This window comes from Myripristis murdjan, chromosome 5, assembly GCF_902150065.1.
Source record: "Myripristis murdjan chromosome 5, fMyrMur1.1, whole genome shotgun sequence".
NCBI lineage: Eukaryota > Metazoa > Chordata > Actinopteri > Holocentriformes > Holocentridae > Myripristis > Myripristis murdjan.
In genome coordinates this window covers 36,971,032-36,986,479 of record NC_043984.1, presented here as the reverse complement: position 1 = coordinate 36,986,479, position 15,448 = coordinate 36,971,032, and the positions used below count along the sequence as shown (strand labels likewise).

Here is a 15,448-nt window from a genome sequence, read left to right as displayed (position 1 = left end):
TAGGGTCTGACCTCCCATGGGTTAGGGTCTGACCTCCTCTTGGTCTGTTAGGGTCTGACCTCCTGTGGGTTAGGGTCTGACCTCCTCTGGGTTAGGGTCTGACCTCCCGTGGGTTAGGGTCTGACCTCCCGTGGGTTAGGGTCTGACCTCCTCTGGGTTAGGGTCTGACCTCCTCTGGGTTAGGGTCTGACCTCCTGTGGGTCTGTTAGGGTCTGACCTCCTGTGGGTCCGTTAGGGTCTGACCTCCTGTGGGTCCGTTAGGGTCTGACCTCCCTCCTCTGGGTCCGTTAGGGTCTGACCTCCTGTGGGTCCGTTAGGGTCTGACCTCCTGTGGGTCCGTTAGGGTCTGACCTCCTGTGGGTCCTTTAGGGTCTGACCTCCTGTGGGTCCTTTAGGGTCTGACCTCCCTCCTCTGGGTCCGTTAGGGTCTGACCTCCTGTGGGTTAGGGTCTGACCTCCTCTGGGTTAGGGTCTGACCTCCTGTGGGTCCGTTAGGGTCTGACCTCCTGTGGGTTAGGGTCTGACCTCCTGTGGGTCCGTTAGGGTCTGACCTCCTGTGGGTCCGTTAGGGTCTGACCTCCTCTGGGTTAGGGTCTGACCTCCTGTGGGTTAGGGTCTGACCTCCTCTGGGTTAGGGTCTGACCTCCTGTGGGTCCGTTAGGGTCTGACCTCCTCTGGGTTAGGGTCTGACCTCCTGTGGGTTAGGGTCTGACCTCCTCTGGGTTAGGGTCTGACCTCCTGTGGGTCCGTTAGGGTCTGACCTCCTGTGGGTTAGGGTCTGACCTCCTGTGGGTTAGGGTCTGACCTCCTCTGGGTTAGGGTCTGACCTCCTCTGGGTTAGGGTCTGACCTCCTGTGGGTCCGTTAGGGTCTGACCTCCTGTGGGTTAGGGTCTGACCTCCTGTGGGTTAGGGTCTGACCTCCTCTGGGTTAGGGTCTGACCTCCTCTGGGTCTGTTAGGGTCTGACCTCCTGTGGGTTAGGGTCTGACCTCCTCTGGGTTAGGGTCTGACCTCCTCTGGGTTAGGGTCTGACCTCCTCTGGGTCCGTTAGGGTCTGACCTCCTGTGGGTTAGGGTCTGACCTCCTGTGGGTTAGGGTCTGACCTCCCGTGGGTTAGGGTCTGACCTCCCGTGGGTTAGGGTCTGACCTCCCGTGGGTTAGGGTCTGACCTCCTGTGGGTTAGGGTCTGACCTCCTCTGGGTCCGTTAGGGTCTGACCTCCTGTGGGTTAGGGTCTGACCTCCTGTGGGTTAGGGTCTGACCTCCCGTGGGTTAGGGTCTGACCTCCTGTGGGTTAGGGTCTGACCTCCTGTGGGTTAGGGTCTGACCTCCTGTGGGTTAGGGTCTGACCTCCCGTGGGTTAGGGTCTGACCTCCCGTGGGTTAGGGTTAGGGTTGGCCTCTGATCTCCTCCCACAGGCGTCTGTCATTAGTTCTGACTCTTTCCTGACTGATGATCAATAACATTATTGATTAATGACTTATCTGAAATAATAATAAAAGTCCTTGTGAGTCGCAGCCGGGACTTTCCTCACTGCAGCGTGAAGCTCCCACATCGCTCCAGCTTTACCTGCCTGAGCACTTTCACACTCACTCAGTCACTGTCACTGAGTGTGTGTGTGTGTGTGTGTGTGTGTGTGTGTGTGTGTGTGAGAGAAAGAGGAGAGGCAGCATGAGAAAGGCTTCACTCTGAAAACCAGCCCAACAGGATCCATGGCTGCTGGTTGTGAGCTTAACCAGACGCCGCGACCCCACACACACACACACGCACACACACACACACACACACACAAACACACACACACGCACAGAGCTAACCTGGTTTGTCTTGCTCCAGGCTTTTGCGTTGTGTTTAATGACCCCTCTCCGAAAAAAAAAAAAAAATGTTGATTTATAATCTTCAACATTTTTGTTTAACTAAAAGTGTGTGTGTGTGTGTGTGTGTGTGTGTGTGTGTGTTGATGAAGATTTTTAATTTGCTGCTCTGAACCCTCTGGCAGCTGTGATGCTTCCACTTTTCCAGTTTATTTGGAATATAACAGCGACAGCCGGGCCAACAAATTATATTTTTCAGATTTTAAAAACTGTTTTTTTTTCCTGTGCGGCTAAAACATCAGCGTTTTTTTTCCCCTCATGCACTTGAACACACCGTCCCAACTTTAAGCTGCGTTCAGGTGCTGCTGGGAAACTTGTCCATGTGGGACTCAGAAGACAGATACTAAATATAAACTGTTATGATGTTTGAGCTGTGTGTGTGTGTGTGTGTGTGTGTGTGTGTGGAGGGAAAACACAGCGTGTGGGTTTGGAGTGTGTAACACTGCTGCTTTTGGCACACACACACACACACACACACACACTCTGACACACATTAACTAACTGACTGGTTGGCTACTCCCGTCCGGGGCCAGAAACCTCAACACACACACACACACACACACACACACACACACTCACACACACACAGTTTCGCTCTCTCAGCCACTCGTCGCCTGGTTGCCATGGCGATGAGTGTCAACAGTAGCTCAGCTTGTCGAACGCCGTCTGACTGCTGAGAGGTTTGGTGTTGTGCTCTCAGCGTCGCACGGGGAGGTGTGTGTGTGTGTGTGTGTGTGCGTGTGTGTGTGTGTGTGTGTGTGTGTGTGTGTGTGTGTGTGTGTGTGTGTGTGTGTGTGTGAATCAGCAACATTCAGACTCTCCCACACGCTGCCCGTGTTGTTTCTGCTCTGTTTTTGCTTTCTGAGGTTTTTTTTTTTTCTTCTTCTCTGTCGGGGCTGTTGGGTTCAGACGTTTGGAATCGAGGCAGCTGATTGGACGAGCCGCCTGTCAATCACCGCCTGCCTCCTCCACTCAGATAAACAAACCGTGTCACGTAGCTGAAGCTGAACTGACAGGATGCATGAATGAGCTTTTTATCGCGCGCTGGTCAGCGTCTCTGGACGTGATTCTGGAAAGTCTCCATGTGAGGTTGCAGGTGATTGATCGGCTGATTGATTGATCGGTTGATTGATTGATTGATTGATTGGTTTGATTCCGGGCTGCCGTTGCTCGGTTGAATCCTCACCGGACCGACAGTCGCTGGTGTTCCTCTTTTAATCAGAAATGTGTGTGTGTGTTCCTCTAACCGCTGACAGGATGAATCCATTTTTCGACAGATGCAGCCCAGATGTTTTTTTTTTTTTTACCCTTTAAAGCCAGATGTGTCCCGAGTGACGTTTTACATGATGTCATAATTTGCAAGACGTGTGACTGATGAAATGAGTGAGTCATCCCTCGTTTATCGCGGGAGTTACGTTCTAAAAATAACCCGCAATAGGCAAAATCTGCGAAGTAGTCAGCTTTATTTTTTACAATTATTCTAGATGTTTTAAGGCTGTAAAACCCCTCACTACACACTTTATACACTGTCTCAGACAGGCATTAACATTTTCTCCCTTTTCTCTCTTGTTTAAACCAGAGGTGTGGACTCGAGTCACATGACTTGGACTCGAGTCAGATTCGAGTCATAAATTTGATGACTTTAGACTCGACTTGACAAAATGTAAAGAGACTTGCAACTCGACTTGGACTTTAACATCAAGGACTCGTGACTTCACTTGGACTTGAGCCTTTTGACTTGGAAAGACGGGGGGGGGGCAACTTACCGCGGAATTAGCCAAATAAAACGGAATCTATTTTTAACACGGAATTTAATAGCAAATGCACCGACAGTAACAAAATAAGAATGGAGCAATAAAAAAAAAAAAAAGTTTTTATAAATAAATACAGATTTTAAAAGGACTCGAAAGGACTTGAAACTCAAACTGTAGGACTTGGGACTTGACTTGAGACTTGTCAGTCTTGACTTGGGACTTGACTTGAGACTTGTCAGTCTTGACCTGGGACTTGACTTGGGACTTGAGGGCAAAGACTTGAGACTTACTTGTGACTTGCAAAACAATGACTTGATCCCACCTCTGGTTTAAGCTCTCAAAGTTCAAACCTTCGTAGAAAAATAAGTCCAGTATTATAGAATGAACGCATTCTGTTCTGTACAGGAGACACGGCACGGAGGAGATTGATTGACAATGGTCTACAGTCCCTTAGCCAATCAGGACGCAGAACACAATGCGCTGTTTACAAAAAAAATAAATAAAGCATGCAAAATTGCACAAAAAAAAATCCGCGAACCTGCGAGGCCGCGAAAGGAGAACCGCGTCATAGCGAGGGACAACTGTGCAAACAAAGTGTGTGGAGTGAAGCAGCTGATGAATCCTGAGCTCCATCAGACGTCTGAAGAAAATCAATCAGAGGCTCAGGTAGTGAAGCCTCAGCGCTCCGTGTTAGAGACAATCTTCATGTCGTCTTCCTCCAAACTGCAGCACAAACACTTTGCACTTCTGGTAGCGAACAGCACAGCTCTGCTGTTTATAGAATCAAAATGTAAAGATCTGCGCTGTGGTCCTGACGTAGACTTTGGTGACGGGTTGCCTTTGCAGTTTTCTCTCTGATCACCTGATCCATTAAAAGAGAATTTAGTCCAGTAAATCAGTCAAATCCTGACTTGATGCAGTCGATTGGTCGGGTTGTTTGGCCTCCAGTGACGCTCAGGTGCTTTTACAATTTTATTTTTATGACATTATTTAGGGCTGTCCTGATTAATCGACTTAACCTTCCTGTTATGTTCAAATTTATGGACATCTTTTATGTTTGTGGTCAGTTTGACCCCTGCAGTTTAAACTTCCACTAAATTATTATAACTAAAATTGTTCCCAAAGTTTATGTGTCAGGTACTTTATGTTTCTTTGTTGACGACCTAAATAGCCCTTTAAATAAAACATAACTCCCCCCACCCCCATTTATACATCCAGTATTCCTGTTACGCCACTATGGAAAAATATGCAAATCACCATAAAATCTCACTGACTGACCTAAAATTGGAAAGAAATTTTAGTTTTTGGTGTTTTAATGGCTTTATATTATTTCTAAGTACAGATTTGTGTTATTTCTAACTGATGCGTTACAAAGTGTGTACAGGACACTGAAAACATCATCATGTGAATTTTATATTTACCTGGTAGCACCCATTACATTAGGAACACTCATTAAATATGAATTTAAAAAAATGATGTTAATCATTTATTTAGAGACGTTAAACATTGGCTGGGGTCAAATTGATCCCAAACATAATAGGAGGGTTAATCGATTACGTCAGTGACATAAATACGTCGACATGAACAACATACTGTTAAGTTGTCGATTACGTCATTTACTCAAACAGCGCACAGCAGACGCTCACATTCATGAACAGAAGTGGAAAAAAAAAAAACGGCAGCAGCGGCACCAAACAGCCAAAAGACGGTCAGAGGCGTCAAAAGTGTGGAGATTTTTTTAGAGAGAAGCCACTCGGTCGTCTGCAGCCGTCACAAAGCGGAGACGGCGTCCCACTGCATCGCCACGGCGACGAGCGAGCGCCCGGTGTGACCTAACCCGCTGTGGGACGCCACGGAGCAACGAGCCACACCACCCAAAGTCTGACCAGCTGATCACCAGCTGACGGGACGGCACAGCAGCTCCAGGTCAAATACCAAAAAAACACCAAAAAACACTAGATTACTTGAAAAATTAATCGTTAGACTAATCGACTAATTGTAAAAATAGTTGATGGATTAATCAGGAGGAAAATAATCGTTAAAAACCCTACAATTATTAGAACATTTGGACCTGAACAAGCAACCTGACTCTACCAGTTTGGGTTCGACTTGAGGCCGTCTGGGGTTTTAGACGTTAATAAATATCTGTTTTTATTGCTCTCAGAGCTCGGCGACATGACGAGCTGTCGACATGAACGATGTGATCTGTAACTTTATATCTGATATGGAGCGTTTTACACAGCAGACGCTCCAACCAGGCCCATAAGTCACATTAACAACATAAACAGAATGTTTTATTCCTCTCAGCGGGGCGGGGCGGGGGGGTCCCGTCCGGGGGGGCTTGGGGGGGTCGGGGGGGCTCAGTGGGTCATGGGGCCGGGGCAGCGTCTCTGTTTTCTGCCGTTTTTTATCATTTTATTTTATCACTTCAACTTTGAGTTTTACTGCCGCAGCTCCGGAGAGAAAGAGAGAGTCCTGCATGTTGCAAGTGTCTCGTAAAGATGACATCATGCTGGATGACTGATGTGTGAAGTAACACGGCAGAGCACACACACACACACACACACACACACACACACACACACACACACACACACACTCAGAAAAGTGGAGGAAAGGGATTCTGTGTTTCCTTTGGCAACATTGTTTTTAACTTTCATGGTAATAAAGCACATTGAATATCAAGAGGGAGAGAGATCAGGGTCACACACACACACACACACACACACACACACATACACACACTCCCAGGGAGGCGGAGTGATTGACAGAACTGGGAGAAAAGCGTCCCAAGGTCAACAACAGGATGAAGCGCATTCCACCTGTCGTCCCGGCAACCTGAGTAAACAGTTTGTGATTGGCTGGAGGTGGGTCATGGGGGGCGTGGCCTTGAAGAGGGAGGTGTCAAATGACCAAGAGGCCCCCGAGTGGCCTCGTGCTGCGTTCAGGTCCTGCAGGGCAACACCGTAGATACGAGCGTCCTGCCTGGAAACTTCAGAGCCACAGAGACGAGTTTCTCTCTCAGGTTTCACATCCTGGATTTATTTTCTGCCTGGAGAGCTGAGCTGACTTCACAGACAAAACAAAACAACAACAAAACAAAAAAAAAAGACCAAAGAGTCTCAAATAAAAAGACAATGTGGATTGTCATCACATAACAAATCAGTTAAAAAAAGTGCAGAAAACTACAAACATGGCGTCTCAGTTTGTGGTTTCACTTCAAACCGTCACATCATCAGGACAGGACAGTTTTTCCCATGGGACTTGAACGCAGCATCACATCCTGGTCCACTTAAGACGCAGAGCATTGGCCAATCAGTTTTCACCCCCAGTTTGAGCGTTACGATTGGCTAGGAAATGATTTGATTTCATTTTTCATACTTGTCTCCTCCTGGCCAGAGCAAAAAATGCTGAGCAGATTCTCTTCTTTCTGTTTCTGCTTCTTCTCTTCTTCCTCCTTGTTTCCAGCTGTATCGCTGCTATGCTTCAACCACTGATCCACTTTCTGGATTTGTTTTCAACAAACGTCCTCACTCGGCGATTTAAAGCACACACTCGCACACACACACACACACCTGACACCTTCAGGAAATCCAGAGGGAGAACTGAGGATAACATGTGCTTCATCAAACCTCTATCAACCTGCAGTACTGCAGCGTACCACTAGGGGTACGCGTTCCCTCATTTGAGAAACACCGCTTTAGGGTGCGATAGGGAACGCAGCTGCACCGCGACATGCCGCACCTGCGCCATCCAGAAAGCGCCACAAGGGGGCGTCAGGGGGCGATCATAACCCTAAAATAATATCCTGATATTTCAGGGTGATTTGCAGAAACGACACTGAAGACGCTTTTCCATCGTCAATGTGGGAACGAGGCGTTTAAGGTGCCCGAAAGGAAACTAATTTTGACTCTCAGCTCTACTAACATCATGTTTCAGACTGTGTGTGTGTGTGTGTGTGTGTGTGTGTGTGTGTGTGTGTGTGTGTGTGTGTGTGCGCCATGGTTTGGACGGCTGCTATAAAGTTATAAAGTTGTTGATGATGGGAGATGGTTCATAAATCTGTGCATTTATAAACTAGATTATTTGCTCCTTTATGATGGCAGCCAAATAATGTTTATAGATGGTTTATAAAGCAGTTATTACCCATGAACAAAGTGTTACATTAAAATATCTGCTGCATCATTATTAGGTCCATCTAAATTATCAGGTAATCATTAACACACACTTCATATAGAATAGAAAATGTTGCAGTGCGTGCAGCAATAAACTGTTACTGATTACTATGTAAGAAATTATTATTTCATTGTTAACCATAAAAAAACTGTTAACTATAGTTTAACTATTGGTGTACTCTCCGTCATTTATTAATGATGGTTATTAAAGTGTTTGCTATTTTTTAACCGAGGCTGTCAACAGCTGATATTCAGTATCCTAAAATAAAATATATTATTTTGTAAAAAATAATATATATAGCATTTTTTTCTTGGTGTTTAACCCTCCTGTTCTGTTAAAATTTGTAAACATCTTTTATGTTTGTGCTCAATTTGACCCCAGCAGTTTAAACCTCCACAAAATTATTATAACTAAAATTGTTACCAAAGTTTATGTGTCGGTACTTTATGTTTCTTTGTTGACGACCTAAACAGCCCTTTGAATAAAACATAACTCCCCCCCACCCCCCCTCCCACTTATACATCCAGTATCCCTATTACGCCACTATGGAAAAATATGCAAATCACCATAAAATCTCACTGATTGATCTAAAATTGGAAATAAATATTAATTTTTGGTGTTTTAATGGCTTTATATTATTTCTAAGTACAGATTTTTGTTATTTATAACCGATGCGTTACAAAGTGCGTACAAGACATTGAAAACATATCATCATGTGAATTTCATGTTTACCTGGTAGTACCCATTACATTAGGAAAACTCATTAAACATGAAGCAAAAAAAAAAAAAAAACATGATCATGATCATTCATTTAGAGACGTTAAAGATTGACTGGGGTCAAACTGAGCCCAAACACAACAGGAGGGTCAAACTGAAATCCAGATTAAAGAATCACAGGCTCTAAAACTGAAGAGACCTGTGTCAGTTCATCACTGATCAATACATGATCAATTAAACTTCATCATCGTCATCGTCATCGTCATCGTCATCGTCATCATCATCATCTTCATCATGGTCACACAGGGCTGAGTCCTGCTGGCCGACTCTGTAACAGGATGAACATTTAAAATGTCACAGCTGCTGATCTGGTTTCTGACGTTTCTGCTTTTAAATGGAAATGAAATCTTGTGAATGCTGCTCTCCCACAGGAGTGTGTGTGTGTGTGTGTGTGTGTGTGTGTGTGACAGCGAACACACAGAGCCTCTGTGTGTTTGCTACAAAGTAGGTAACATGAGAAAAGCAAGCATATAGACTTACACACACCCACCCACACACACACACACACACACACAGTCCAGAGAGAAAAAAAGCTTTTTGTGGGACAAATTCCACCTGAGCTTCTCTCTCAGGAACCTTAAAGGTCCTCAAGTCAAACTTTTCTCTGTGGGATCAGAATGAAAACATCCCAGGTATCCCAGTTATCATCACCGCCAGCGTATCCAGACTTCCCTGATTTGAGTGATGTGAGATCTGGATTTTTCTGGACTGTTATGAAAATTTTATTGCCCTCTTTCCGCTTTATTTAAGCAGGAAAGCCTCCCTGAGATTATAAATGTGTTTTGAAAGAGCGTCCTGCAGACAGGAAGCAGCACAGAGGCTGCACACACAAGAACATAAAACTAGTCACAGTGAAAAATAGGAAATTAATTACAGAATCATAAAATATCAAAAGTATGCCTCAGCTGTCGTGGATCACAGAGCATCTTTCTGAATCAGTCACAACATCTGCAGCCTCCAGACCCTGAGCTGGAAATCAGCGTGAGGGGGAGCAGAGACGTTAACTGGAATAAAATGACATGCAGTGACTGACACGTCCAATAATAATAACAATAATGATAAAACTTTATTTGTATAGCACCTTTCTTACAAGAATTGCAGCTCAAAGTGCTTCACAATGAAAAGAAGAACATTTGAAAACACATTAAAATAAAACATTAAAAACAGCACAGAAAAAAAAAGGAAAAGGCTAAAGACGAGAACTTTGCAATAAAACAAAAGATGCAAATAAAATCTTTAATCTTCTTTTAAAGATGTCTAGTGAGCTGGCTTCCCTGATGTCTAAAGGTCGTGTGTTCCAAAGCTTAGGGGCGTAAGTAATAAAGGCGGCATCCCCAATTTTCTTTCAACTGTTGTAGGGAACCAATAAGCAGCAGACGATCGCAGTGCTCTTTGGGGTGCAGAGCCAATAAGGGAGTTGGCAATGTAGCTCGGTCCCAGCCCATGAAGTGCTTTATATACAAGTAGGAGAACCTTAAAGTCAACTCTAAATGTTACAGGGAGCCAGTGTAGGGCAGCTCAGACCGGACTAATATGCTCTCTCTTCCTGGTTCTGGTTAATAAGCGAGCAGCAGAGTTTTGGATGAGCTGAAGTCTGTCAGTGGTTTTCTTTGGGAGGCCGGTAAAAGTCAAGTCTGTTTGGCTGTTATCATTATCATTATCAGTATAAGGGTTAGGGTTTTTTTTTATAGCCACAGCTGTAAACATTTGTTATGTAGCTCTGATCAGGATGTAGTACAGTAATGTTTTTACTTCGCTGGGCTTCAACCGTCAGTATTTGCTGGAGTGACCCAGATCCTGGATCACAGCTTGGATGTGTCTTCTCCCATCACCAGAGCTCAGTCAGCTCCGCTCGGCCTGAAGCTTTCTGACCGTCCAGGAGCTCCAGAGGGTCTCGACGGGGTTCAGGTCTGCACACTGGGCCGGTCCACCTGATCGCCCCCTCGTTAAGTCACAACCTTGTCAAGTCACAACCTCGTCAAGTCACAACCTCGTCAAGTCACAACCTCGTTAAGTCACAGCGTCATCATGTCACAATCTCGTCAAGTCACAACCTTGTCAAGTCACAACCTCGTTAAGTCACAACCTTGTCAAGTCACAACCTCGTCAAGTCACAACCTCGTCAAGTCACAGCGTCATCATGTCACAATCTCGTCAAGTCACAATCTCGTCAAGTCACAATCTCGTCAAGTCACAACCTCGTTAAGTCACAGCGTCATCATGTCACAACCTCGTCAAGTCACAGCCTCGTCAAGTCACAATCTCGTCAAGTCACAACCTCGTCAAGTCACAACCTCGTCAAGTCACAGCCTCGCCAAGTCACAGCCTCGTCAAGTCACAACCTCGTCAAGTCACAGCCTCGTCAAGTCACAGCCTCGTCAAGTCACAATCTCGTCAAGTCACAACCTCGTTAAGTCACAGCGTCATCATGTCACAACCTCGTCAAGTCACAGCCTCGTCAAGTCACAATCTCGTCAAGTCACAACCTCGTTAAGTCACAGCGTCATCATGTCACAACCTTGTCAAGTCACAACCTCGTCAAGTCACAACCTTGTCAAGTCACAGCGTCATCATGTCACAACCTCGTCAAGTCACAACCTCGTCAAGTCACAACCTCGTCAAGTCACAACCTTGTCAAGTCACAGCGTCATCATGTCACAACCTCGTCAAGTCACAGCCTCGTCAAGTCACAACCTCGTCAAGTCACAACCTCGTTAAGTCACAGCGTCATCATGTCACAACCTTGTCAAGTCACAACCTCGTCAAGTCACAACCTTGTCAAGTCACAGCGTCATCATGTCACAACCTCGTCAAGTCACAACCTCGTCAAGTCACAACCTCGTCAAGTCACAACCTTGTCAAGTCACAGCGTCATCATGTCACAACCTCGTCAAGTCACAACCTCGTCAAGTCACAACCTTGTCAAGTCACAGCCTCGTTTAGATGAATGAATCAGTCAAGTAGGAAAGAAAAATGCAGATATAAAAATATGGAGTCAGCTCTCAATTTTTTCAGAACTATATGTACATCTGTGTCTCTCTCTCTCTGTGTATATGTACGTGTGTGTGTGTGTGTGTGTGTGTGTGTGTGTGTGTGTGTGTGTGTGTGGATACATATCTCCCTCATTTTTTTATATATAGAGATATATATATACTTTAACATGCTCACATACTTCTATAAAAATAAACGTTGCATCCTCTTCAACACAGATTGAACAGAGTGAGAACAGATGGAAGAACAAAACCAAACTGTCTGTGTGGTGTCTCACCACACAGACACACACACACACACACACACACACACACACACACACAGCTCTTTGTGGCCCTGTCATTTGCAGCCAGACATTAATGCCTTTATGACGCTCAAGTGTTTTATTATTTTGTTCGTCTCGTCCTTGTTCTGCTGCGAAACTATGTCTTTCATGTGGGGTCGTCTTATCTCACACCCTGTGACACACACACACACACACACACACACACACACACACACACACACACACACCTCGCTGGGGTCTGGGTGCAGACGGCAGACATGAATCACAGATTGTGACACCATCGGCCTGGACAGAATATTTCTGTAATGATGATAATCAGAGCTGGAAGATGAGAGAGAGGGTGTCACACACACACACACACACACACACACACACACGCATACACACAAACACTTATGTGAGCCAATGCAAAAATTCCCAAAACCTCTCTGTAGCCAGCCAGCCTCCAGCTTCCCAACACACACACACACACACACACACACACACACACACACACACACACACACACTGCAGTCTGTAGCTGTGTGTGTGTGTGTGTGTGTGTGTGTGTGTGTGTGGTTCCAGTGGTTTACTGTGGGTTGATGCATGATCATAACAGCGGTCGCCCCCCTGCAGCCTGGCTGGACGGCGCTCTCCTCCCCCCCACCCCCCACCCCTCCTCCTCCTCCTCCTCCTCCTCTTCCTCACCACATGGTTGGTCTGCCTCTGATGACATCATCGCCTGGGAAACAGCGGGGTGAGGTCATGCGAGGCAAAACCCTGTGTGTGTGTGTGTGTGTGTGTGTGTGTGTGTGTGGTGTTTGTGCATGCAGATGTAATGCCAGATGTGTGTGTGTGTGTGTGTGTGTGTAATGACAGGGCAGCTCGGTGCGGCTCGCCCTCTCATGTTTCTCTTCACTTCCTTTTGATGTCGTTTGAATTTTGTAACAAACTTTATTGTCCCCGTCACGTCGTCGTGGACGTCGTCATGATTCGCTGATGATCGGCTCTTTTTTTTGCCTTTTTGGGGAAAAATCTTTGTCTTCATTTGTTCTCGCGCTGAAATCAGCCGTCAGCTGGCAGACATTAAAGGGATACGCCAACGTTTTCACCAAAATCCCCAGACTGAGGCCAGATGTTGGACACCGTGTCCACCTCTGGACGTCCGGCGGCTCAGCTCCTACGGGCAGCATTTCCCGTTATCTTAGCATAAAGACTTGAAGTCTATGGGAGTCGTTAGCCTGGCTACACAGTGGATCATGAGGTTTATTTCCTTTCCGTTTGTCTGTTCATGTGACGTTAAATTAAAATCCTGTGTCTCTCCGGCGGCTGTGAGACTTTCTGGCTCTTTATCCACCAAACCGTTCATCAATTAAACAGAAAAACAGATTCATTATCCGATGAAAAGGATAATTAGCTGCATCCGCGGTTCAGCCGGTCAGCAGGTCGTGTGTGTTCCGTCAGTCTGAGCTCATAATCCAGATTAAACACACAGAGAGAGAGAGTGCAGCTCGCTCGTCCCTCATGAACCAAATCAAAGAGAATCCCAAAGCGTTTGTCAGCATCTTCAGTTTGTCCTGAGGGAAGGAAAAGGGAATCCCACTGGTGGAAAGTTTTGAAAATCCCCTCTATGTGACCATATAATACCAAAAAACAGCCTTTTAACACACATTTTACTTTCAGATATCACTATAAAAATTCACAAGTTGATTACACACACAAAGACAAGAAAAAAAGTCAATTACAAGTTCTTTGAATTATTCTGTTTACACATGCATATCACACATTATCTGATTTGATATGCGCTAATAAGGAATATAATATAATATATATATTTAAACAGTGAATCAAAATGTTACTATATATATAGTAACCATTTAATTCACTGAAATTCAGTAAAATGTTGAACCCCTTTCCCCTGTGTGTTAAAAACAGGGTTTTTTGGTATTATATGGTCATAAATAGGTGATTTTCAAAAGTTTCCACCAATGGGATTCCTTGGGACTTTTTTCCCCCTCACTCAGGACAAACTGAGGATAAATCAGTTGAGTTTGCTTCTCTTGCAATTTGTCCTAGGTTTTTTCATAAAATGACTGGCCTGCAGGGTTTCTGACCACCGAGGGACCAGGAACCGAAACCAAATCTGACTTTTCACCTGAGCAGGTTTCATCGTCAGCAGGAAACACGACGTCTCTCCCATCAGCTGAGCCCTGCTGAGGCAAAGCAGATGTGCTGCTGCAGATTAGAGATTGCTCTTACATGCAGATTAGAGATTACTCTCACATGGAGATTGCTCTCACATGCAGATTAGAGATTGCTCTCACATGCAGATTAGAGATTGCTCTCACATGGAGATTGCTCTCACATGCAGATTAGAGATTGCTCTCACATGCAGATTAGAGATTGCTCTCACATGCAGATTAGAGATTACTTTCACATGCAGATTAGAGATTGCTCTCACATGCAGATTAGAGATTGCTCTTACATGCAGATTAGAGATTGTTCTTACATGCAGATTAGAGATTGCTCTCACATGCAGATTACAGATTGCTCTCACATGCAGATTACAGATTGCTCTCACATGCAGATTAGAGATTGCTCTCACATGCAGATTACAGATTACTCTCACATGCAGATTACAGATTGCTCTCACATGCAGATTACAGATTGCTCTCACATGCAGATTAGAGATTACTCTCACATGCAGATTAGAGATTTCTCTTACATGCAGATTAGAGATTACTCTTACATGCAGATTAGAGTTTGTTCTTACATGCAGATTAGAGATTACTCTCACATGCAGATTAGCGATCGCTCTCACATGCAGATTAGCGATCGCTCTCACATGCAGATTACAGATTGCTCTCACATGCAGATTAGAGATTGCTCTCACATGCAGATTAGAGATCGCTCTCACATGCAGATTAGAGATTGCTCTCACACTCGGGGCTGAAGGGGTTTCCCCGGCGGTGGCGTCGGGTGGCTCAGATTACATCAGATGACATCATCTCTGGTGGTTTTAGTGTCGTATAACTCAGCTTTACTGTCAGGCTGAGAGAGAGAGAGAGAGAGAGAGCAAGCTAGGGAGAGAGAGAGAGAGAGAGAGAGAGAGAGAGAGAGAGAGGTGGTGGAGCGAGCTAGAGAGTGAATGAGGAGAGGGAGCGGTGGCACTGAAACAGTTTTTTCTTTCGTTTTTTTTCTCCACGGCGTTTTTGTCTTAAAACACAACAACCAACAGACACACCTCTGCACACACACACACACACACACACACACACACACACACACACACAGCACCTTAGCCTCCGTGAGTCCAGGACGAACATGAACGTGGCGCCTGGTGGTGGCCTGAGAGGGACTTTTATTTTGAAGGGACAGGTGGCTGACAGAGGATGTTTTATTGGTTTTACAGGAAGTGTCGTGTCGTCGTGTGTTTGGGACGCTCGGCTCCGTCTCCCGCCTCCTCGGCCCGGGACACTCACACCAGAGCAGTGATGTCATCAGTCAGGAGTGTGTGTGTGTGTGTGTGTGTGTGTGTGTGTGTGTGAGGTGTGGGGGAGAGCTTGTGGTCTAATGTGTGTGTGTGGGCGTCTTTTGTTCCTTTGCCATCCT

The 15,448-nt window shown here is 45.5% G+C and overlaps 1 protein-coding gene across 1 annotated transcript in view; it reads right to left on the bottom strand.

Moving 5' to 3' along the window:
• Window positions 1–15,448, bottom strand: part of LOC115359332 (NACHT, LRR and PYD domains-containing protein 14-like) — a gene marked incomplete at its 3' end in the record, with an annotated part of 845,616 nt that overhangs the window by 521,646 nt on the left and 308,522 nt on the right. The gene's annotated exons all lie outside the window — the stretch shown is intronic.